General features: G+C 37.4%; 1 protein-coding gene across 2 annotated transcripts in view; it reads right to left on the bottom strand.

Moving 5' to 3' along the window:
• The window catches only part of LOC117409200 (protein furry homolog-like), a 207,520-nt gene that overhangs the window by 176,514 nt on the left and 5,612 nt on the right, over positions 1-25,394 (bottom strand). Inside the window, exon 1 of one of the 2 annotated variants that reach the window (XM_058997427.1) lies at positions 10,524-10,783. The exons of the other annotated variant lie outside the window; for it this stretch is intronic. The gene's annotated coding sequence lies outside the window, so the exon portion shown is untranslated. Of the gene's footprint in view, positions 1-10,523; positions 10,784-25,394 lie in introns of those variants that run through there. 2 annotated transcript variants of the gene reach the window in all.

A 25,394-nucleotide genomic window follows, 5' to 3' on the forward strand; every position in this document is an offset into this window, starting at 1 on the left:
CCTACTTTGAATTAAGGAGAATAAATCAGCTTTAATAACAGGTAGTTGAAGTGAGATATGTGACCATATGTGCAAGTATTTGAACTATTTTTGTCCGAGATCAAAATACAGTACTGTCTAACAACCCCTTTGTGAGAGGGCGGGAGGGGGGGATCCTGCCCATTATAATACTCATTAATTTGCCTCACATCACAAAACATACGTTTATATTATCTCTTTATAGCAGGGACTGTTTTCTACTATACTTTTTCTGATCATGCTGTAAATTATGAAGCTGGTGGAGCACAAAGGGAACTTCGATTGCATCCACCACTTCTGCGATAGGAATTTTTCTCACCACCTCCATTTTGGTTCTGCTCAGAACTGTTGTTCATCTACCAAAGCTGTCCACGCTCCATCTGCACAGACCGTGACGTTAGGTGCAGATTCCCGTCTGCAATCTAGCCGGCAAAAATGTGTCGTGAACGCACCCACTCACTTAAGACTATTTTTCTACCAGGTTTTCCCAAACTAACTAACTTGCTTATTCAATATTGCAAATTATACATGCTCTGCTCTCCATGCCAGGACACTAACTTAAGCTCTAGGAAAGTGTCCTGCTTTTGTTACATTTCTTAAAACTGCATCAACAGAATATCAAACTTAACTCAGAGCAGCTCATTTTTAAAACATATTCTATATGATCAGCTAGTAGTAGGGAGATTTAATTGAATACATTTCTTTCTTTTTCTCTATATTATATCTAGTTAAGGTAATCTGGAAGAAAAAAATATTGGTACCCAACATTAGAACTACAATTAATTCTGCCAAGAATTAACAAGCAACCAATAGACCCTTAAACTCAGCAGTAACTACAGTACAGACAAATAAACCATTAAAATCCATTAAACTTCTGAGCCATTTCTTTCTGTCAGCAGCAGCCGATAATATCTTTCAAACACAGTTGCTTGTGCTTGTGAAGCAGTCAGCAAGAAAACCTGAAATGGATTTCAGTAAAACACGCAACCGTGCACAGGAGGTCATGTGAAAGGGGCACGACTCTGTATAGTATTCAATAATAATTTGCGTGTGGGGCTGCCCATGTCAGATGGTCAGACATGCTTCCCGGGGGTGCAGACAACTGCAAAGCTGAGAGTCCCGACAAACCACGCCTGCGTAAAAGACGCGGGTACCTGCTTCCCTGAGAGCCTTGCGACAAAGTTCCTAATCATAACCGCACCATGTTAATAGGATACACCTTCTGTCCTGTAGCAACCAGAGAGAACAACCAAGCTATACAGAAAGACTAAACAAAGGGGAATGAAATAAATAGCGTGTCTCTGCCAAGAACAAACTATACCAAAGTCAAAATCAGTACGACAAACAGGTGCCACATTTTGCTGTAAGCATAAAAGGATCCGACTGTCTAAACCAGCTGCTAGGGAAAAATAATGGCACAATTTGGACAATCAGATAAAAGACTAGATTAGTGAAGCCTAGGTTGCTGTTCTAATACTCTTTTAGCTCAGCAAATACTGTAGGCAAACCGCACTGGGACCCAACTGTATAAACTGGATGTCCTATTTTTAAAGTTACCAATGGAACTGAGGTACTTAGGAAATAGATGACAGGCTGACATTTCTCTTTTCCATGCTAGTCATGGCAGTATCATGCCAGTTACAGTGTAGTGCAGAGTTAAATATCAAATGACCCAGACAATCAGCCTAGTCGCTAAACCGTTTTTTGTGGTTTACCGTGGTTTAGGTACATAACGGTATTGATGCATTCCTGTTATGCTGCACCACAAATATCATTATTACTGTATACAATGGTTAATTCTATGTTTGTGTGAAATAACTTTTTATTCAACATCCTGTACAAAACAATACTATTCAGCTTTCCTCCTAGCTTCACACTTCAACATTCAAACCACTTCTACCTTATTGCCATCCTCCAAGCCGTTCTACCCTTGCATTTTTCTACGGCAAACTTCAAACATGTGGGTTATCTGTAAATAATAATGTATCCTTCTAAACAAAGCAATGATACTTCCAGCCTTGGCAAAGTGTCTAAGGAATGGTGGATTATTGCAGCTAAAACATAAACGTAATACAACTCACCAAACACATCAAGAAAAAACACTGCAATGAGCAGAAGAAAAGTTACACAGATACACGGGTTTAGCAGCATAATTTACCACATTGGAGCTAAATTAGATTAGATAATAAAGTAGTCAATATTTCATTTGCTTGTAAATTTAGAGATGTTACTGTAATTAAGATTATCTTTAGTGGTGGGGTTTCCCCATACTGTAGTGTAAAGTAAACATTGTAGAAGTCACATTATGTCACACTGGAAGGAGAGAAGGATGAAACACGTATTTTCTTCTGGAATGCCTTGGCATGAGGGCTCTTTGAAAACATAGTATAGAACTCACGGTGGGGGTGGGGGGGGGGGGGGGGGGCACACTAGCAAACGCTTGCAGGATTCACTGATGCCAGCAAAGAAATTGCTGAAACGCCCTTCCTAGCAGATGTTTTTTGAATAAGCCTAGTATAGTAAGCCAAGCTGGCATTCAACTATGCAATTGCTAAACTCTTTAACTCAAGTGGCAGAAAGTTCCCCACCAGACAAGGAATGTGAGATGTAATGCAATCAAGCAGTGGAGGCTACAGTACTTTGGTCAAAAAGGCAGCAAGGAAGTAAATAATGTGGGAAATAAGAACAGATAAGAACTGCCGCAACATCACAGAAAACAACTGTGAGGCGTAGGGTTTAAAAGTAACATAAAAATAACGGGAAGGAAACCCTGCATACTTCATTGGTTAAACACACATTAAAAAACAATGCATTTCGATTTAACGTCAGGTCATGGTCAATGGCACAGATTGAAAAGGAATGACAATGACAAAAGGGGAATGGAACCCATACATGACAACCCCTGTGTTCATACCAGTGAGACCCCTGCTGAAAAACCTTAACCTAGACCTTGTTTTGGGGGGGGTCATGAAAAGAAAATAATCTCTGCTTTTGCTCCTTTTGTGGAGATGAAATAAAATAAATAAAACAAAGAAATAGTCTGGGTACGCCACACACTAAAAAAAAAAATTACATTTAACAGTGATTGTTTATATGTGATCTGGTTTAACATGTAAATCATTCAAAAAATAATACATCTGCACATATTTCTTTGTAAATACTGAGAATTAGTTTAATATACTTTTTTATTGATTTTCAGTTTTAATAAAATCTTTATTATTGGTTAACATTATTAAAACAAAGAAGCATCATTTTACAGAAATACAAAACCAGTGTGTGGCACGCCCCGTCATTTTGATCAAAATTAAGGTGAAATAGAGATAGACATACAATCAATTTCCAATTGTTCTGTTATTTCTTACCATATGGCGTCTTTTGTGTATTGTCTTTATAACCACTGACACTGGCATCATGAAGAACATTATATTTCTCGACTTTAAGAATTATATTCCCATTGATGTCCATTTCTTTATATTTCTGTGGCAATGTCTGCGTGAACGTGACAGTGACAGTCTGACAGCCTCTCCTTCGACTCTGTCCGAGTAATGACATGTTGTGTACAGAAACACAGAAGGCTTGTGCAGACAAACCGTCAGTTTGAGACAACAAGGCAACTCTATCTTTGGAGTAAGGGGGGTATCATGTATAAAGGGTTTCGCAGCCTCGCAAACAATAACACACTTATGCACAAATGTGATCCATTGCACGGCCGTGAGACTCTCAAAACTGTGAAGAACTGTGAGTTTCACGGGTAAACATTGATACTTGACATTCATGGGAACCTGACCCAGAGACATGCACTAGTTAAAAGCAGCAGCTTGTGCACATAAAAACATCAAAACACACTGTGATCAGCCCCCTTAACAAGAGGAGACACCCTGACTGGAGTGGGCTTGTTTAGACATGGTGCAGAAAACAGGTTTGAACATAAGTCTTCTTTGCAGACGAGAACAAAAATACCTAATAATAATTTACATTTTGTAATTGTTTATTTTCAGATGTATACTGATCTTAAAAGCAAATGGGCAATTTCATAGTAACTAACGTAACATGCAGAGCAAAATTAAACACACTGATTCTCTCACTAACTTTTGCCTAAAACTATTATTATGCTGACTTTCTAAATATGTTTCAGCAATTTTACAAAATATGCAGTAGGATATGAATTTCAAGAAGCATCATGGTCTAACACTAAAAGAACAAAAAAAAAAACCAATGACGATGCTATTAGAACATCCTTTTGTTAGTTGAATAAGAAGCACAGGCTCCAGTGCCTATAAACAAGGGGATTATTTGTATTTGCTGTCACTTGTATTTGATGAACAGTAGATTAGAAAAGCAAAAACCACTATTTTAGTCATGTTAAATGTCCTGTAACACACTATTTTAGTTATGCGTAGCAGACTTCCTGTAAAATGTGAAACAAACAGACAAAAACGTTGATATACTTTTCTACTCTCCTTTAAGAATTCAACTGATTTTATTATTATTATTTGTTTATTTAGCAGACGCCTTTATCCAAGGCAACTTACAGAGACTCAGGTGTGTGAACTATGCATCAGCTGCAGAGTCACTTACAATTACGTCTCACCCAAAAGACGGAGCACAAGGAGGTTAAGTGACTTGCTCAGGGTCACACAATGAGTCAGTGCCTGAGCCAGGATTTGAACTGGGGACCTTCTGGTTACAAGCCCTTTTCTTTAACCACTGGCCCACACAGTCTCCTGTTAAGTCATTCGTGCATCTCAATCACAACTGAGAAACGTGTTAATAGTAAAATTGATTTAATTAATTTTTTTTTTTTTCCTTTTTCTGTGAAACGACTAAATTGGCATTTAAATAGGCCAAGCCTTATTTTTTGATTAACAAGCAGAATGTACAAACGAGACCGCAACATATTAATAAATGACTAATCTTTACTAAAGCACTAATGAAAAATTATTTTATGCTTTATTACAATCGCTTCTGCTTTGAAATAAAAAAAGACTTACCATTTAAAAGCCCATATAGGCGCATCCAGTGAAGGCGCTCTACAGCCTGGAGATCGCTGGTTCGAGTCCAGGTTATGCCATCGCCGATCGTGGCTGGGAGTTCCCAGGGGGCGGCGCACAATTGGCTGAGCGCCGCCCGGGTGGGGAGGGTTCAGGTCGGCAGGGTAATCCTCGGTTCACCGCGCACCAGCGACTCTTGTGGCCGATAGGGCGCCTGCGGGTCTGCTGTAGAAGCCACTCAGATCTGTGTTGTCCTCCGGCACTATGGGTCTGGTGGCTTTGCAGCAGACCTGCAGCATGAAAAAAGATGGCTAGGCAGGACACGTTTCGGAGGACACGTGTGTCTGCCACCGGAAGTTGCAGCAGTGAACCACGATAAAAATAATAATTGGGCATTCCAAATTGGGGAGAAAACCGAGGTAAAGAAAAAAATAAATAATTGTCAGTGACTACATTTAATTTTTTTTTAAAGCCAATATAGTTGTTTTATAGAAAAACCCTGTAAATTAAATCCATTTTACTATTAACGTTTCTCAGTTGTGATTGAGATACACAAAAGGCTTATCGGTTACCAACTGAAATTTTAAAAGGAGAGTAGAAAAGTCAGTGGAAAACACAGAAAATCAGTATCCACATCTGAGCTTTTAACATCACAAAATACTGAACCTTGTTCTGATTGATCAAATATATACTGTAGATCAGTGGTTCCCAACCTTTATCAATGTAGGGACCACCTTGGTGTTTGGATTTTTCCCCACGAACCACTTGACACGCATTTTTTCACAAAAGCATTCTGAAACAAATGCGTATGTGTATATGTATAAGTACATGTAGAAAGTAAAGTATTTATATAATTTACCTAACTCAATGAGATCCATGGGCTTGAATCTTCGCTACCAGTTCATCAAGGAATTGAAAGTTGCTGATGACAAAGTTCCCATTTCTTATGTTTAATTTTTTTTTTTTTTTTTTTACATTCGGAATGCTTTGTAGATAAATGGCATCTCAATTTTGCAGGTTTAAGAGTTTCGTTTGACAAATAAGGCACTGGGGCTCTGGGTCGTCTTCGGATCAAGGGCTGGTCCCGCAACACAAGTTCTAACACAACTTTGTTTGCATTCACTGAGTTGCCCACTTCACTCAATGTACATATAAAAAGCACGCGGGAATATGAAGACAAGGTGTGTGGAATGCAATTTGCAACATTTTAAAATGATTGGAGAGTGTACAGGATGTTACATACCACTTCTGGTGGGCTGTGATGTGTAAATTAAACAGGATTGGTTGCACAGTCGATAGGGTTTATAGCATTTTGGTTAAATATGACGGTGTCAAGAACAGATAATACACATTATTTCCAGAAGTAGTGTTAAGAGAATTTCCTTTTGACATAGTCTTGTGAGACATTAAACCTGGCTGAATAAACCCATATAATAAAATGGAGCTGAAAATCAAGCGATGACACTACTGTAAAGTCAAGCAACAAATATAGCCTCTTTGTTTCACATTAACATCTATTACTATATGCAGCTAACCTCTCTAAAAACATATAATATGGAAATTATAAGGATATTCCTAGATCCCTGGCAACACTAGCACATATTTTATATTTTCTTTTTATTTTACCGAAATTCAATGATTACAAGCAGTAGATGAGCACAGATTAGAAAGCAGTGCATTTACATGAATGCTAGATGTAGATTTTTTTTTTTTTAATAATGCTGGCTAAAAAAAAAGAAGTCTAAGTATGATAAGACAAATGTGGCTTCAATGTAACAGTTGTTTAGTATTTGTTTCACATTAGAAAGTTGTTTAAGTTAATGGCGGCTTTGAAGGTGATGCATCAAAAGGGAGCTGTAATATAAATTTATAAACACACTCGTAATTAAAGAAAACAGATAGGGGGGGGGCTCCCGAGTGGCGCATCCAGTAAAGGCGCTCCTCGCAGGATGTGCCCTATAGCCTGGAGATCGCAGGTTCGAATCCAGGCTATGTCACAGCTGACCGTGACCGAGAGTTCCTAGGGGGCGGCGCACAATTGGCTGAGCGCTGCCCGGGTAGGGAGGGCTTAGGTCGGCAGGGGAATCCACGGCTCACCGCACATCAGCGACCCCTGTGGCCGATAGGGCGCCTGTGGCTCTGCTGCGGAGCCGCCAGATCTGTGTTGTCCTCCGGCACTATAGGTCTGGTGGCATTGCTGTGGATCTGCAGTGCGAAAAATGACGGCTTGGAAGGAGCACGTTTCGGAGGACGCGTGTTCCAGCCTCCGTTTCCCGAGTCGGCGGGGGGGGGGTTGCGAGCCGTGAGCCGGGGATACAGATAATAATTGGGCATGCTAAATTGGGGTGAAAACCGGGGTCAAAATAATTGGCGACGACTAAATTTAAAAAAAAAAATAAAAAAAAATAAAAAGAAAAAGAAAAAAAGAAAAAAAGAAAAAAGAAAAAAGAAAACAGATAGGGGGAAAATGCAGACTACATACTTATCTTATAATTATATATAATGTGGTTAAAGTGGTTTGTTGTGTTGTTTAGCAATACATTGTTGTAGCACAACGTGTGATTGTGAAATGGGTTTTTGCAAGAACTGTGTGTAACTGAACTTTCTGACCCGTTTGCGGACCACAGGTTGGGAACCACTGCTGCAAATACAAATAATCCCCTTGTTTATGGGCAATGGAGCGTTTGCCTCTTATTCATCTAAAATAAGGATTTTATAATAGCATCGTCATTATTTTGCTGTTTATTTTTCTTTGTCGTTAGAGCATGATGCTTTTTGAAACTCATGTCCTACTGCATATTTTGTGGAATTTCTGAAACATTTAAAACATTTACTAATGTTCAGTTAACCTTTAAAAGTACACAGTGCTAACAAAATAATTCCTATTTAATATATATTGCTATCATTTTGTATATATTTTGTATCATTTTGTCTCAGATTTTCAAGTGAAAATCGCACACATTATGGTAAAGGTGAATTTGATTTTTTCTTATGGGTAATTATTTTAAGCGGTTAGTGTATTTAACACTCCTTGCAGATACAGTACATCAAGGATCTACAGCAAGTCGACACTGAAAACATGTCAGTCATAGGAAAAGCAATGTGCCTAACTTCTAGGAGTTATTATGCATTATTTATTAAACATACAGAAAGAATCAGAATATGGTGAATTTGAACAACCTAAACAAAATAATTGAGAAAATATAGTTAGCATTACTGAATTGTCATCTTGCTTTGAACAGTCTTTGACAAACCACAAGAAAAAACGGTCTACGGTTTAATATTGAAATATAAGGGAGTACATGTAAGCCCCAAGAATAATCTTCAGTTGTGTGTCTTCCGTTCAGTTTCAAAGTCCTGTCACTCTTCCGGGTGTTTGCTGTTATCAGTGCATAGATCTACAATAAATAGACTTCCTGCTCTGGATTTGACACATCACTTTCAGTACTGTAATCTATTCAACCGAAATGCAAAACATTTTGGCTTTTATACCAAGACACAGATTGTCATGCTGGCCCATACATTTCATTTGTTTTCTCTCTAAATGTGAACTACAAAGTTAAACTCTGGCCTCTCAGACCGAGCAAGTCAGATAAAAATATACAATGATCCTGCATTAACTGAAGGGCACTGGTAGAGGCACGTGCTGTACATATTAAACAACAACAACGATTATAATGGTGAAATACAACAAAGTAACATTTAATAACAATATGGTAAAATCTAAAAACTTACAGTGTGTTATGGTATGAAATTTATTAGCCGAGTCGACTGCTGATATTTGCATAGGGACTTTTTATTTTATTTTTATATTTTGAAGTTTTTAGGTGGTTTGGAAAAAAAAAATATTATACAAGTTAAGCCTGATTTGCACAGGAAACTCGCCACCTAAATATGTATTCATTTTAATGTCCAGAACTATAAGCCAAGCGCAGCACATCCCGCTCCTACATTAAATAACACAGAAAATCCCCAAACAAAGTAGTCTCTATGGGAGTGCACACTTTACTGTAACAAACTAGACATTGTTGTGCTTAACTTTGAACAATATTACACAACACCATTAGGATGCCAGCATGCTAGTGCTCCATGATGCTTCACATTCAACAAATTCCCAGTTGGAAAGGAAGTACTTGACTTGCTCTATATACACCAGCAGTTCCAGTTTTTGTTGAGCACAGGTTCATTAGTAATTTATTAAACATGCACACCTGATGATATTTTGTAGCAGCTGTTATGGAAAATATGGGATAATTTGTTTAACATAATATAAAATAGCATTGTTGTACTCTATTGCACTAAATATCCTGGCCTACCACTACAGGAGCACAATACTGTATACCCAACACCTTACAATATAAATAGAATAATCTCCATTTCCTCAAAATAATTAATTTCTGTTCCTGTAACATTGACATAATACTGGCCTCCTAGCAAACAGGGTTCACAGTAAGTTGTATCTATATTGTACCCCATTTGTAACTAAACTTTGGCTGACTACAACATCAATCAATAAACGCCATGGTTTATTAACAGGGCTAGAACTGTTAATGCTTTTTTCAACAATTATATAGTGTTATGAAACAAGCATCTCGAAAGCTATTGCATGGTTTGTCTACACTGTGGAAAAGTATTAATAAAAACAAAAGAAAAAAAACCTTGTAAACCTCCTCCATTGATTCTGAAAATAACCGAAGTCAATTATTTCATCACATCGCAATGACACTCAACAGTTTTCTGCACAAATGCCAGCGACACTAACAATCCTGTCCGTGTGTACCAAAATAAACATTTGGAAAACAAATTCCTAGCATATTTCCTATAGTACAGTATATAATAGACATTATAAAAAATAAACTTCCTCAACGTAAACAGTACGGTATCTGTACACTTCTACGAACATGCGTGAACGCATAAATGAATGACAAGATACATAGTATATTAATCAAAATACAAAAACACTTTAAAAGGGGCATTTTTACATTTCTTCCTGAAACAAACCTAAAAGAGCGGTTCTGCTCGTGTAGGTTATGCAGCTCACAGCCGATCAGTACTACAGCACTATGCTGAGATGAGCCGGGTGATCAGTTTACACAACAAAGGAGTCTGTGCATACAGAGAACACAGACAGTATCACATCTGATCACAGACTAGAAACGACATGTACTTAAATTATAAGGACTAATACTAGTGACACACGTGACAAAAAAAAGTGTACAAAATACTGACACACTGGTCTCCTACACAGCAAATAAGAATAACATCACAACATAATATAACACATTAACATGAACAGTCAGAAGCGCACACACACACAAAACGTTGTTTAGACATAACGGAAAAGGACCATAACTCGTCATTCATCTCGTACTTCAGGTACGACTAAATAAGCACAGATACAATGGTAAATGCACGTTGATGTTCACAGTATATAGTCGCTGTTGTTATTTATTTATTTTTTTAGATCACAATGAGCACCAAGCTATGTTAATTCAAAAAGCTGGTCGTTCTTACCCTCTGATAAAGTGCAGTTCGCTCGGTAAAAGTCCTCTGTTTATGCCCAGTATCTCCTAGATGGTAACGCTGTCTAAAAGCAATTATATAATTGTAATTATGTTACAACAATCCCTACTTGTTTTCTTTTCTTTAATTCAGAATTGTCTTTCTTTTTTACACCTAAACTCGACGGCCCTTAATGCTGTCACCTCCCCTCTAGTGAGATTGGCTCAGACGTGCCTGACGGCATTGTACTTTGCCTTCTCTGATAGGCTTGTAATTCTGTCAATAACTCGTTGGGTTTCTCCCACCTTCTTTCGCTTGCGATTGGTATTAGAAAAAACAGCTCTTCAACCTCTCATAAGTCAATGGTTATGTCAATCAAATAATTACCATTTGTAACAACTCATCGATTGGTTCGTGGTTGTACAATGGTACGGATTCGCTTTAGTGATTGGTCAAGGAAATAGTAAAATCTCTGTAGGTTTTGTGTACCACCCACAAGTTTAGCTTTACTGGCTTGTAGGAGGACCTGGTGTAAAATATGTTGTTGTGATTGGTAGAAATTGACAAACTAGGGCTGGTGTTCTATAGAAAATGCTTCCCCAGGCAGGTTTTTGTATTTTATTACAAAACAAACGTATACTCGCTTTTGGTTAGGGACTAGTTTAAACTAGGACGATGGGTGATCTCGGGGTTTTGGCTAAAATGTGATTATGTTACATCGATTCAAATATATACTGTATAAATTGTCAGCATATTCTGTGCTCACCCCCTGTCCATAATTCATGGGAAGCAGTATAGTTATCAAAATGTCATGCATTTTTAATCAGTTGACATGGTATACTCAGAGAAGTTTTGCTTTTGATAAACAGCCTGGTACACAAAACGTTAAGCATACTTTAACAACCAGGTTTAATGACAGCACTGATTTTACCAAACGTACGTTTTTCGTGGCCTTTCTAATACTGTAGCTTACCACATATTTAAGCAAGTCTGTATAATTATTATATAATTCTGCTGTAACTTTTTAGAACAAATAAAGGTCTATTTATGAAAGTTCTTGTCTGTTAGAAAAAAACGTTTCCAGGTCAATGTTGTTATGTTATTGACTTCTGGTAACGTAACTTCCTGCTCCGGCTTGAGTTGAGGAGGTCGTTTGGTAGTGTCCATGTGTACCTTTGTTGCTGTTTCTCAGGCAGGCGTATGTTTCTGTCAAGTTGAAACTGTTTTAAATGTTCTAATGTCTCAAACTTCTGTCAGGGTTGATGAATCTCATCAGGTAGAGTGTGATGATATGTGGCCACTGCGCACTAAATCAACTAATTTATTATGGTTGTTGTAGTAAAAATAAACGTTGTAAAGTAACGGTTGTGTGGTCACATGTCAAAATAGAAGCATCGTGTTTGTACGTTTCTACAAATACAGAAGTATCTATATCTTTCACAAGTAGCAGTTTAAATGCGGTTTGTTTATATTTTAAACGTATGGCCAGTGGAATCTCGCTGTCAGTCGAAGGAGGCTATACCGTGTGGTATTTAACGAACCTAGATTTACCTTGAACTTGTATTGATTTGTCGGGTAACCTTTCGCTGAGAAATGGTCCAGAATTTTTTATTAAAAAAGTGACATACATATCGTAAGAAAACACAAACAACTTTGCTAAACAACTTAGCTTTTTACTTGTCAGAGTGTATCTCGTTGTTATACAACCTTCAGGGAGGGTAACAGTATTTTGATTTTCATGTGGCACTAAATACTGTACCCTAACTAGATATGAGTTAAAGTTTTTTTGATTTGCAATGTTTTTTTGTTTGTTTGTTTTTTTCCCACATATATAATCTGAGTTTCTACATTAGGGACATTAGTATTGTGATCCCAATTTGCAAAAATATAAAATAAATACATTAATAGTACGTATTTTCAGAACCATAATTTGCCAGACGAGGTTAGATTTACATGTAAATCAACCTGAATCTCATTGTGTGGCGTTTCTTATTGGGACTGTATGTATCTACAGTACAATACAAGATTACAGATTAAGAAGATGTAGTTACTCAAGTACTTGAGTAGTAGCAATATATAATAGTTGGTATGTCTGAATTTGTTGTGATACACTTTTCCCAGAAATACAAAATCCCCTTTGATCATGGTCATCATCTTGCTGCCAGACCAGTTTGAAGCAAAGCAGTTTTGGGCATGGTCAGAACCTGTATGGTGTTCTTCCATGAAAAGTGTTGGATGCCTTTTAAGGGTCTCTCCACGAAAGCCCCAGCAGTGCTTGTTTTGGATGACCTGTTTAATCCTTCAAGATCCCTGCCTGTGGCATGCCAATTCCAATACAAATGAAGCTGTGGACACTTATGCACAGATTGTGTCTGAAATTTCAAAAATCTTTTCTAAACTTTTATCATAGACACCTTGCATCCTATCGACCTTTCAAACTGATGTAGGTGTAATCCAATACAAATACAAGATTAAGAGTACTGGTCCTTTTGGGAAACACAAGCTCACAATTTTGTGCCCATTTCCAGCTGTTGCATTGGTGGGGTGTCGCTACTTTGACTTCTGCCAAGCTTTCACCGGAACACCTAGTCACTAGATCACGGTGTAGTGTAACCACATGTCCAGTCAAAAGTTATGCCAACCTTTTTTTTTTTTTTGTATATTACTAGAATTAATTTATTTTGGGATACTTTTGATGTATACGTTTTTCTTTTTTGTAACAGAGTCCAGCAGGCATGTCATATGTCCCAACAGAGGAGGAAAGGAGAGTCTTCAGAGAGTGTAACCAAGAGAGCTTCTGGTACAGGTGTAAGTTTTTAATCAACCATTTATTTACATTTTAATATTTCACATTACTTGCATATTATTTCTTTGTAAAAGTTACATACTCCACCTGTGATGTATTTTTTTAAATGTTTAGTTTGTTTTACAAACAGTAAATGGAGAATATCTTTTGAATGGACTAACAGTGCATTGACATTAATCAATTTTCCTAAACTTTTAATGTCCCTGGTTTTTTTTGGTTTTTTTTTTTTTTTTAATATAAAATGATCGAAATGCTAGTTAGTTTTAAACATTGTATGGTGCAAAAAACATTTTATGTAGAGTATCACATTGTGTCTAGCTTTACCTTTTTCTGCAATGGGCATGTTGGTTACACAAGGTTTGATCTCTAGGGGTGAGTTACATTGGCCCAGTCATTTGTTTCATTTTGATACAAGCATTTATTTTTAACTACACTTTGTTGAATAACAATTACGGTATATATTACAATAAAAAAGGTTTTACAACAGCCAACCGGTATTAGAATTTGACCAGCATTTTGTATGGACTGTGTGGTCTGGAGGTGTGGTTCTTGGGTTTCAGGTATATGGGAGTATGCCTCTTGGATTGATACGTATACTCAATGGCAGTATGGCTCATGTATGGGACCTTTCAAATGTGTTGTGCACCGTTCTGTATTCTGTTGTTGATGCTTTAAATATTGTGTAGTGTTCTTTTTATTTTTATTCTAGGAATCCTCACGTCCTCGTCAAGGTTTGGCTCTATTGCTAAAGTTGCGGGTAAGTAGTAGATTTCAACTTTCTGTGTAGAAACTATATATTTAATCAACCCCTGCCTTTCTTGGTGTATTTTCAACCCACTGTAATGTTAACAGTAAACCAACCTGTAATTGCCTCCTTAATTAAACAAATCATATTAACCATTATTTAATTGTGTTTATGGCTGTACCTGTATGGGTAATCTCTAAAACACATTGATTTTTGCTAAGCACCTGTAAGTGGCTGTCATTTTTGTTGTGTGGTTGATGAGGGAAATAACCTATTACAGTTTCAAAAAGGTTACTTTAGGAAGAATTAACAAATAAATACATTTACAATACCCAAGAGTAACTAACTGGTTTTAATTAATTGGCACTCTTAATTATGAATTACTTCCAACCAAGCTCAAGATCCTGAAAGTGAAACACAGCCGAACAATAACAACACAACACAGTTATTTAGTCTATAGATTGTATCAGAGTTCAGTAATACGGTGCAAAAGCAAGAAAGTTAATTAGTGTCAAAATAATCAGTACATTAAACTTCAATGTGACATGTCAATTATAAGTAAAAGCAAGTATTTATCAATATTATTTGTCTTTCTATAGCAATAGCAAGGTTCTTAAAGCAATAATCAAATAGCATGAATAAAACATGTAAATAGGATAACTGTTTGAATATACCGTACTCTCCGGCTAAGAGAACACCCCTCAGGAAGCAAATGAAGTGTTCTTATAGACAAAGTGTTCTCAAGGACGGACTTAGCCACCACACAATATGAATCAATAAATAAATAAATACATATTAATTACTTGTCATGATGCACGTGCATCGACATATGAAATGAACTGAATAAAAGCAAAACAATAGGCAACTGTATGTTAATAAACTATAATAATAAAGTAACAGACAAATTAACGTTAATAAAACAAAAGCAAAACAACACGGGGAAAAAGCTTAAATCACTATGTACTATTACCTGCACGGTGTGTTTCAGGCTATCACAATGGCAGAGGCAAAAATAATGGCCATTACTTAGGATTAACTTAATGTTTATAAACTTTAACTGTCTCACTAAGTTAACTCAGCACCCCTATACACATTACAAAATGCAGCAGCAATATACAAGACATGCACATTACACTATGTAACACAATTTTTGTTCCTGGGTAGTAAGTGTTATTTCCTGATTGCTTATGCCTCAAAAGTATAGAAAATGGCTATTATTCCCCACAAACTTTGCTTTTGTGACCAGGAGTGATATTTTGAAATTTACCTATTTCCAATGAGAAAACGGGCGAATTTATGTCTCTTCATTCACATAAAGTCAGAAAAAAACAACATATGAATCCATGTATTTATACAAAAGTAATACAAAAATGACTACAAAAGATTTAGAAGTGAGTAGTTTTTCGAGATTTACGATTATACTGTAAATCACTTTCACGAATCAGCCCCCAAATGTAGTCTCCCATCATGTTCTCGTTATACTGTCCTTCATTGACAGCTCATCCAGGAGCCTCAAAGCCGTGCTGCTCCAAAATGGTAACAAGTACCCGTCTCTTCCCCTGGTTCACTCTGTGCACCTCAAAGAGGATTACAACAGCATCAAGACCTTGCTGGACGCCTTGAAGTATGACGAGTACGGCTGGAACCCCCGGAAGGTGCTGATGCCACCACTGCACATCAAATTGGGCCTTATGAAACAATTTGTCAGAGCTCTAGATAAAGAGTCGGCAGCCTTCAAGTACTTTCAAGACTTCTTCCCTAAGCTGTCCGAGGCAAAGGTCAAAGCCGGTGTCTTCGTCGGACCACAGATAAAGAAGATCCTGGAGTGCAATGAATTCCCCAAGAAGCTCACTAGTAAGGAGAAAGCGGCTTGGAACAGCTTTGTGGTTCGGGGCTTCCTGGGCAATCACAAGGCCGAAAACTATGTGGAGCTGGTTGAGACTCTGGTGAAGAACTACGGCACAATGGGCTGTAGGATGTCCCTCAAAGTCCATATCCTTGATGCTCATCTTGATAAATTCAAGGAGACAATGGGAGCGTACTCGGAGGAGCAAGGCAAGCGCTTCCACCAGGATATACTGGACTTTGAACGCCGCTACCAAGGACAGTATAACGAGAACATGATGGGAGACTACATTTGGGGGCTGATTCGTGAAAGTGATTTACAGTATAATTGTAAATCTCGAAAAACTACTCACTTCTAAATCTTTTGTAGTCATTTTTGTATTACTTTAGTATAAATACATGTTAATTTGGACTCATATGTTGTTTTTTTCTGACTATGTGAACGAAAAGACACAAATTCGCCCGTTTTCTCATTGGAAATAGGTACATTTCAAAATATCACTGTCCTGGTCACAAAAGCAAAGTTTGTGGGGAATAATAGCCATTTTCTATACCTTTGAGGCATAAGCAATTAGGAAATAACACTTACTACCCAGGAACCAAAAAATAAATAAAAATTTGTTACACAGTGTTATTTAACAGAATGGTGAAGCAACTCACCAGAACGGGACACACCAAAATGTTGTGTAGTTATACTCCAAAAATATGTTTTATGGTGAAAAGTACATGATTTCTTTTTTTTTTATTATTTTTTTTTTAATCTTTTAATCTTGACTCCAGTATTCAGTTTGTGCGCTTGTGCATTACCCATTGCTGTTTGTTTTTCATTAAAGGGCTTCGCAGGAAAATGACAAGCAATGTTTTAAAGTAATTTGTTAAAACATTAGTAGCCAGAAAACTATTCAGAAGGTTCATCTACCACATTCTCCATCTAAGTGGTTGTATTGAATGAATGCAGCAATTGTTAAAATCTTATTATAAATGTCTTCTGTCACTTCTTGTTGAAACATGTTTATATTTGTTAAAAGGTTGTTTTCAGTATTAATCTATATCAAATTAAGTGCTTTAAATTTGGATACAATATTTAATCTGCTTGCTTTTAATTTTATGCTAAAAGCTTTTATAAGCTCTGTTTGCTCTTAAGATATGCTTACTGAACATTGCTAATTTAGTAGGGCTGTTCCCCGTACTTGTTTCACACCAGCAAATTCACTCAGGAGAGAAACTTTAAAGACTATGTTCAATGGGACTTTACACTCTAAGGAAAAAAAACCGTTAACCCTGCATATGAATCCCTGTGTAATTACTATTTTGTGTATTTTGTGGAAGGGAAGGGATATACTCGGTACATCCAACATTAAAATTATGTGGAATTACTTTCTCTGATTTCTAAGACAGCATGTTAAGCAATCACTTATCAATAGCCACAGGTACCTCGAACAGGAAACGCAGCTCAGCTGTCTTGTGTTTTCAGGTATATGACAGATTTTTACTCCTTGTATGTTTGGAGCTCATTGTGAGAAGGATCTCACCATAGTTAGACTAGTGTTTATATTTTGCCTGCAATAGGTACGTACGTTTGTGGGTGCATATACAGATCTACATTTTCACTTTGATACAATTCCACATACAGTACTTGTTTCAAGAAGGCACATACTTTTTGTGCTGGTGAAAACTGGATTCACTGCTTTTTTTCTTTTCTAGATTCGCCCCTCAGCAGTCTGAGTTCTCAGACGCTGAAAAACCAGATTATCGGCCTTCATTTCGGTCTGTGCTTGAACCCCCAACTTCCTCAAGCTACTCTGATCACTCTCTGTCCATGTACGAGCCAGCCCAATTCAACTTTTCTTTCAGCGAGTCCGCTCCTTCTGGATTTGAGGACCTCAGCCTTCAAGGTACCCAGAAATGATTATTCTTTTCCATTTACACTTGCTGCCTCAATAAAAAAGTTACATTTAACTAATGTTTTCTTTTCAGAATACAGCCACATTGGCAGGGGTTCAAATAAAATTGGGCAGTTCTTATAAGACATGTTTTGGTATGCAGATAAGTGTAATATTATAATAATAATAATAATAATAATAATAATAATAATAATAATTAATACATTAAAAAGTGTGCTAACAAAAGATAGCAGCAATAACATAAAGGGTGGTTAAACAGCTGAATTTCGCAAGACGTGATAAGAGTAGTGGTGTAGTTGAGCCGGAAAACCATTCCAGTAGTTTTTTCTATAGGCAGAACCTTGATTTAAGATTAACTTAAGAATCTTTACAGATTTGTTATGAGAATCCTTATATGGCGCCTGACCACTCTATTTTCCATGCCTGGGCACCAATGAAGCGATCTCTTTTCCGTGGGGAAATCAAATTGGTCTTTCTGCGCCTTGCCACTAGGAACAAAAAAATAAGCCTGGCTCACTACATACCAGTTTTCTGATAACCGGCGTGAATTTTAAATGTTTGCATAATCAAGAGTCCACACCATCTCCTGCACAATTGTATGATTCAGTCAGTGAAAATGGTGACGAAGACAGCAAAAGTGCACACCACTGTGGACATAAACATGGGTTTAAAGCATAAACAAGTGCTTTTTTTTATCTGATGAGATCAAATGCCGTGTAAAACAAAATGTATTAAATTGTCCAGAACTGTCGGCAGATAGTCTTTAAAAATATGTTTAAAAACAAAAACAATTCTAAATTGTACTGATGCAGTTCTTAAATTGGTGACGAATAAGCATAATTTTATTGGATGCAGAGCTCCTGAAAAAAGTTGGGGGGGAAGATGTGATATACTATACAGCAGGGTATCGTGGTGATCGCCCTGGTGACGACCTCATAATCGAAAGGAATAGAAAAAAACATGCATGATAAAAAGAGCCAAAAAATAGCCAAACCACCAAAGACAATGACAATCTGGCAGCACTGATCAAGGGGGACTAGCCTAAAAGTCGCATTTGAGATGCATGCATTACCTATTAAATGTTTCTGCCAGTTCAATGTACAAATAAAACACGAACATGTACAATTTGTTTGAGAAAAATCTATATTTTAATTGGCCTTCCGGTACTTTCAGATTTAGGACTACAACACTCTGGATAAGAGTGAGCAAATTATTGAATTTGTCAATGAACGAAAAACAGGAAGTTGCCTTTTTCCTGATGGTGGCTTTTGTCTGTCTGGTCAACGTGCAAAAGACATTCACTGTGCTGGGGTTGGAATGTCATGTTATAGGGCTATTTTGGGAATGGACTTTTTTTTTTTTTCTTCTCGCAACTCGAGTTTTCTGCGTTTCTTTTTTGTTTTTTTAATTATTATTTTTTTTGCACTACACCCAGGCTATGCACGGTGTTGCTCATTATGGGGCTGTGTAAGGCATTGCAAAATGATGCAGCAGGGGTGGGGGCTTTCCTCCAAACAGATATGCTATGGTTTGACTGTGGCGCTAAACTGTAGGATTACACTATGTCTAGAAATCCGGGACAAATTCCATCCCAGAGGCATTTAGTCCAGGTCTGGGACTTGATCTTTACATTTAGGGACTGTCCCGTCCAATTAGGGACGGGTGGTCACCCTAGCCTCTGCACTGACACTAAAAAACATTGTTAACCTTATTAAACTTTAGTGCTGTAGTTTGTAATAGAAGTTCCTAAAGTTCTCTACATTGCATCACAAGGACGACTGTCTCAGACAATTGTGCGGGAATCAGGAGATGTGTGTGACTTGACTGCAAACATTTAAAAAACGCGGCAGTTATCGGAGACTCCGCTTTGTGTACCATCAGAAGTGGCACGTAGGGAATCGGACACTGATTTTGTTTTTTTGTTCCTAGTGCCTATTCAATGGCATGGTGCAGAAAGTATTTTGATTTCCACAAGGAAAAGCGATTGCTTTATCAGTGCACATGCAACGAAATTACAGAGGCCGGGCGCTATATAAGCATTTTCATAACAAACCGGTAAACATTCTTAAGTTAATTCTTAAGTCTAGGTTCTGCCTATAGAAACAAGTAGCGGAACGGCGTTCCGGCTCGCCTACATCACTAAATGTAATTCTTAAGTTTTTTTTAATGCCAGCAATGAGCCAAGTGATGTCTATAAACATAGAAGGTTTGAAGTGTCTTCAGGTGCTTTAGTTACTATTACAGCACAAAAGCCTTAAGGCCCTTTCACACTGGCATGCTCTACCCGGGTCGGAACCTACCCGGGTCAGGACCCGGTGTCATACGGGTCGGGTACGGAATTTCATACTGCTTTTAATAAAGCAGGGTTGACCTGGGTGACAGACTCAAGTAAACAATATGCGTTTCAATGCCCCGGAAGCAGCTTGTTAGCGATGCTCCCATCCAAGCTTCTCTGGATTGAACCGTCGGCCCAAATGTTGATTAGAGCAAATGATTCTTCATCCCTGCTGCACTCTGGCTCATGCTGTGTCTCAATCAACAAAAATATGGCTAAACAGAATAAACAAAAACGTTCCTTGCGGAAGGGAAACCTTCACACAGACGTGGCTGTTTGTTATTTCGTCAGCCGTCATGCATTTTATCTCGCTCAACCTGGTCAAATCGGGCTAACCCGGTTATGACCCAGGTACGTGGTTTCACACTATGCAGGATTGTGACCCGAGTACCGGGAAGAGTGCCAGTGTGAAAGGGGCTTTATTGAAAATCTTGGCTTTTAAGAAAAATAAAAATATTAAATTGTGGTGATAGGATTGTGACCCGAGTACCGGGAAGAGTGCCAGTGTGAAAGGGGCTTTATTGAAAATCTTGGCTTTTAAGAAAAATAAAAATATTAAATTGTGGTGATATTTATCAATTTACTTATTTTAACTATCAACATTATTTTTATGTTCAGTTGTCATGTTTAATTATTAATGTTGATAAAAAGTGGGGAAAAAACAGAATTGACTATTTTAGAAAAACTTTAATTTGCTATTCCTAAGAATGGAAAATCAGTAGCCCTAGATGTATGCTTGCCTTGTGAGCATTGTAAGGTTCATGTTTGATAGAAAACACTATTCAAATATTTGTATTCAAAATATCTTATTATGCTTTGAGGATTGTTCAATTTTACATGACCGGTGACCACTTCTTCGAATTCTGGCAAAAAATGATTTATAAGACTCGATAGCTAGTTTTCTCATAGGAATAAAACTATTGTAATATTATAAATTTGAAGGAAGGAAGGAATGGTTGAATTATTGTTTGAGTAGTTTACCGGTAGTTTTATACCTATGATTTTATTATCATAAAAATATAATGCATTTAAGTGCAGAGGACAGTCTTGCCAAAACACACATGGTTAAAAATATATAAATGTGATTTGCTGGGTTTAAAAAAAAAAAAAGTATTTAGTCTGCATTTAACAGATTCTTTTCACCTCCCTCATGAGTCCACTTGTCCCATTTCGGTGTACACACTGTATAATTTTTTTCCCTCCTACATCACATCTGTCTTTTTAGAAGTTATTTCCCCATAAAAAGAAATAAATAACAGCCTCTTGCTTCTGCTGTAACATCAACTTGTGTCATACCATTTTGTAGTCTGGTATGTAACATATGTTAATATAAATCTCTTTTGCATGCTTATACTACATATGTGCTTTATAATCTCTGTATGGGTTACAATGTTGCTGCCCTGCCTGCTCAATACAAAAGTGACCATACTATTATATATAGATTTATTTTGTATATTACATGTGTTGAAAATCTAATTTATTTACAGTTAACTCAGAGTGAAGTTGTTAGTTACAGCTCAAAATACAAGCATGCGTATTTACATGACACGAATTTACAGTCCCTGAATGTGATTTTAAGGTGTATGATATTTCTCTTGAGGAACAATGACAAAGTGTATGAGAGAACTCATTATCCTCTTCTCAGTACCTGCCCTACACATGGAGGATGAGACGCCAAAAAGGAAACCAATAATGTATGAAGAGTTACGGAATAAAAACACAGAGAACACTGAAGTGAAGATGACTCAGAAAGCTGAGGATTTGAACCAGGTACCTCCTGGTTACAAGCACTTTTCTTTAACCAACAGACCATACAGCCTCCTATGTCCAAGTCTTGGATAGAAAACATAACATGTCTGACCAAGCACTTATCTGCACTGATCCCAACAATTAATTGATATTCAATAATTTGCAAATTAAGATGTAAATCCTTAAAATCCTGAATTGAAATAATTCTCCCTCCAGTCATCGAAAAATGTTCCAGAGGGTGTTGGGCACTGTTTCTGGAGAAGATTCGTAATTGCGTGGAGCCATGTACATTGTTTAACGAGCATGTCATTTTTGTCTGTGACAAAGTTAAGTCAACTTTATTTGGGTCTAGTTGAGAGGCCTAGTTGTACATGCTCACTTTGACTGTGAACTTCTGAACAGTTTGTTGTTGGTTTCAGATTATTTCTATCAGAAGGTGGTCAGAATGTTGTTTTACTTAAGTAATCGTTACATATTTCTGGCTACGTCCAATGACGCACTACCTACAGGATTTACGTAATCATCTAAATGTAAATAGAAACCCAAGTAAATTTCAGTATGCTGGAATTGTATGTTTCTAAATGTCTTTTTTCGTTTTCTTTCTGGTTCTCCTGAGGAAATGGTCTAATTATTTGTTTATGCTTTAAGACATTAAAACACAAAGTAATTCTATATAACTACCTTCTGTCTTATTAATATCATACTAGGTAATATTCCAAAGTTGGAGTGTGTACATTACATTTAAAACATTTTCAAATTTTGTGTTTGATATTTGTTAACATTTTACAGTAAATTCCTACATATTACCTATATTTGTGACATAACCACAGGCTACAAGTACAATGATTGCCATCTTCAATCTGTTAACAACTGAATTTTATGGGAGTTGGAAATACTAATATGAGATGGATTTTTGCCAGAAAGACCAGTTGCTGTGGTTTGAACCACAGCTAAATAAATTATTAAAAATATATATATATTTATGTAATTTTATAACTGCATTATGTACGAGCAGGCCCTTGTTAAGACAGTACATGGGGATTTATTTTGATCCATTCTAGAAAACACATATATGTTAATTAGCTTTGTACTGCAGCTACAATATGTGTATTTAAGTTTGCTAACTGACTTATTGTTTGTTATGTTCAACTGGTTGAAACGTACATCAATATTACCCATTCCGCAGCAGTGTTTGGTTAATATTTGGTGTTGCCAAATGTGCAGTTTGCTTGGTTGACCAGATCCCAAAATCCAGAAAAGGGACATACAGGCTTTGCATAATACAATGTTTATAAGCTTGGTTTACAAGGAAAAAGTTTCCAGCTTACTAGAAGATAAGGCAACCACCATTTAAGACTTGAGGCATTAATACTTTAAAAAACCAAAACAGAACTCAGAATTAAATATTTTTAAAGAGTTTTTTTGTCCTTGTGTTAATGCTTGAATTAAAAACATGTATGGTCACACACTGGGGGTTTAAAAACAAAACATGTATTTAAACCCTGTTTTTTTTTTTGGTTGTTTAGTAATATGGCATAAAATCCTTTTCCAACCTCCACAAATTCTGGCTTCCGTACATCACTTCCATACCTGAAAGGCAATTAAAATGGATGAGCAGGATTTTCATAGGCACTTGGTTCAGTTTTGATATATGTGTATTTGATTGTGCCTCAGAATTGGCACTTCCCCAAATTTAAGAAAACCCATAACCTATTTAGAGTTGAAGAAGAAAGCACAGACATCTGGATCACTGCCGGTATTGATTGCAGCTGGACTGTGAAGGGAACTTTACCTACAGCACATGAAACAATTCAGTACTCTTGTGAAGCATCATTTTTTAATGTTTTGTATTTGAAATATCTCTATATCCCCATAATTAGATGGCATTGTGTTTGCACATAATATTTAAAAAATGTGTTTTGCACTGTTACATTTGATACATTTGGAAGCTGTCAGTTAATTCTAGCAACTGTTGTTATCTCATTGAGAATCTGAATTTCAAGTTCAAGTTTAAACAAGCAAAAGTCACAAGCAATTTATTTCGTTACAAATGCTTACAAATTTCCAGAGTTCTGGGCAAATTGCAAAGAGCCACTCCTGAAATACATAGTGCAGTGAAAAAGTATTTGCCCCGCCTGATTTTCTGCATTTTTGCACATTTTTCACATTGTATTTGGTAAGATTTTTTTGTGGGTTGTAGTAGTATATAGAGGGAGTCTGAGAGAACAAATGACACCAAAGTTTTGTGCTTCTTTTATTTGTTTGGTGTGCAAGGTAATCAAACATGCAATCTTCAGGTGTGAAAAAGTTATTGCCCCCCCCCCCCCCCCTAGTTAACTCAACCCAATTAAAGGGATAATTAGGGTCAGCTGTTTGAGTACTTTGGTTAACAACCAGGCCTGATTTTGGGCCAGCCCTGCCCAATATAAATCTGACTAACTTTGGCCCTTACCATCAGAGTGAAGTTGTCAGCACACAGGTTCTAGAGCAGGGGTGGGCAATCCTGGTCCTGGAGGGCCGGTGTCCCTCCTGGCTTTTGTTCCAACTGTGCTCTAAATTACTTAATTGTACTGATTATTACCAATTATTGGTCTAATTAAGTAATTTTGAGCACAGTTGGAACAAAAGCCAGGAGGGACACTGGCCCTCCAGGACCAGGATTGCCCACCCCTGTTCTAGAGGCACATCATGCCACGAACAAAAGAAATTCCTGAAGACCTCCGGAAAAAAGTTGTTGATACCAATTAGTCTGGAAAGGGTTACAAAGCCATTTCTAAGGATCTGGGGCTTCACCGAACCACAGTCAGAGCCATATTGTCCAAATGGAGAAAGTTTGGGACAGTAGTGAATCTTCCCAGATGTGGCTGTCCTGCCAAAATCTCTCCAAGAGCTAAGCGTAAAATCGTCCAGGAAGTCACAAAGAACCCTAGAACAACATCCAGGGATCTGCAGGCCTCACTCGCCTCAGCTAAAGTCAGTGTTCATGACTCCACCATCAGAAAGACACTGGGCAAAAATGGGATTCATGGCAGAGTAGCAAGGCGGAAACCATTGCTCACTAAGAAGAACATTAATGCTCGTCTCAAGTTTGCCAAAAAGCACCTGGATCATCCTCAAGAGTTCTGGAACAATGTTCTATGCACAGATGAGTCAAAAGTGGAACTTTTTGGCCGACATGGGCCCCGTTATGTCTGACGAAAACCAAACACTGCATTCCACAGCAAGAACCTCATACCAACGGTAAAGCATGGTGGTGGTAGTGTCATGGTTTGGTGATGCTTTGCTGCATCAGGACCTGGACACCTTACCATCATTGAAGGAGCCATGAATTCTGCTCTGTATCAGAGAATTCTACAGGAGAATGTCAGGCCATCCGTCCGTGAGCTGAAGCTGAAGTGCAGCTGGGTCATGCAGCAAGACAATGATCCGAAACACACAAGCAAGTCTACATCAGAATGGTTGAAGAAGAATGGCCTAGTCGAAGTCCAGACCTAAACCC

The sequence above is a fragment of the Acipenser ruthenus genome, chromosome 2, assembly GCF_902713425.1.
Source record: "Acipenser ruthenus chromosome 2, fAciRut3.2 maternal haplotype, whole genome shotgun sequence".
Classification (NCBI taxonomy): Eukaryota; Metazoa; Chordata; class Actinopteri; order Acipenseriformes; family Acipenseridae; genus Acipenser; species Acipenser ruthenus.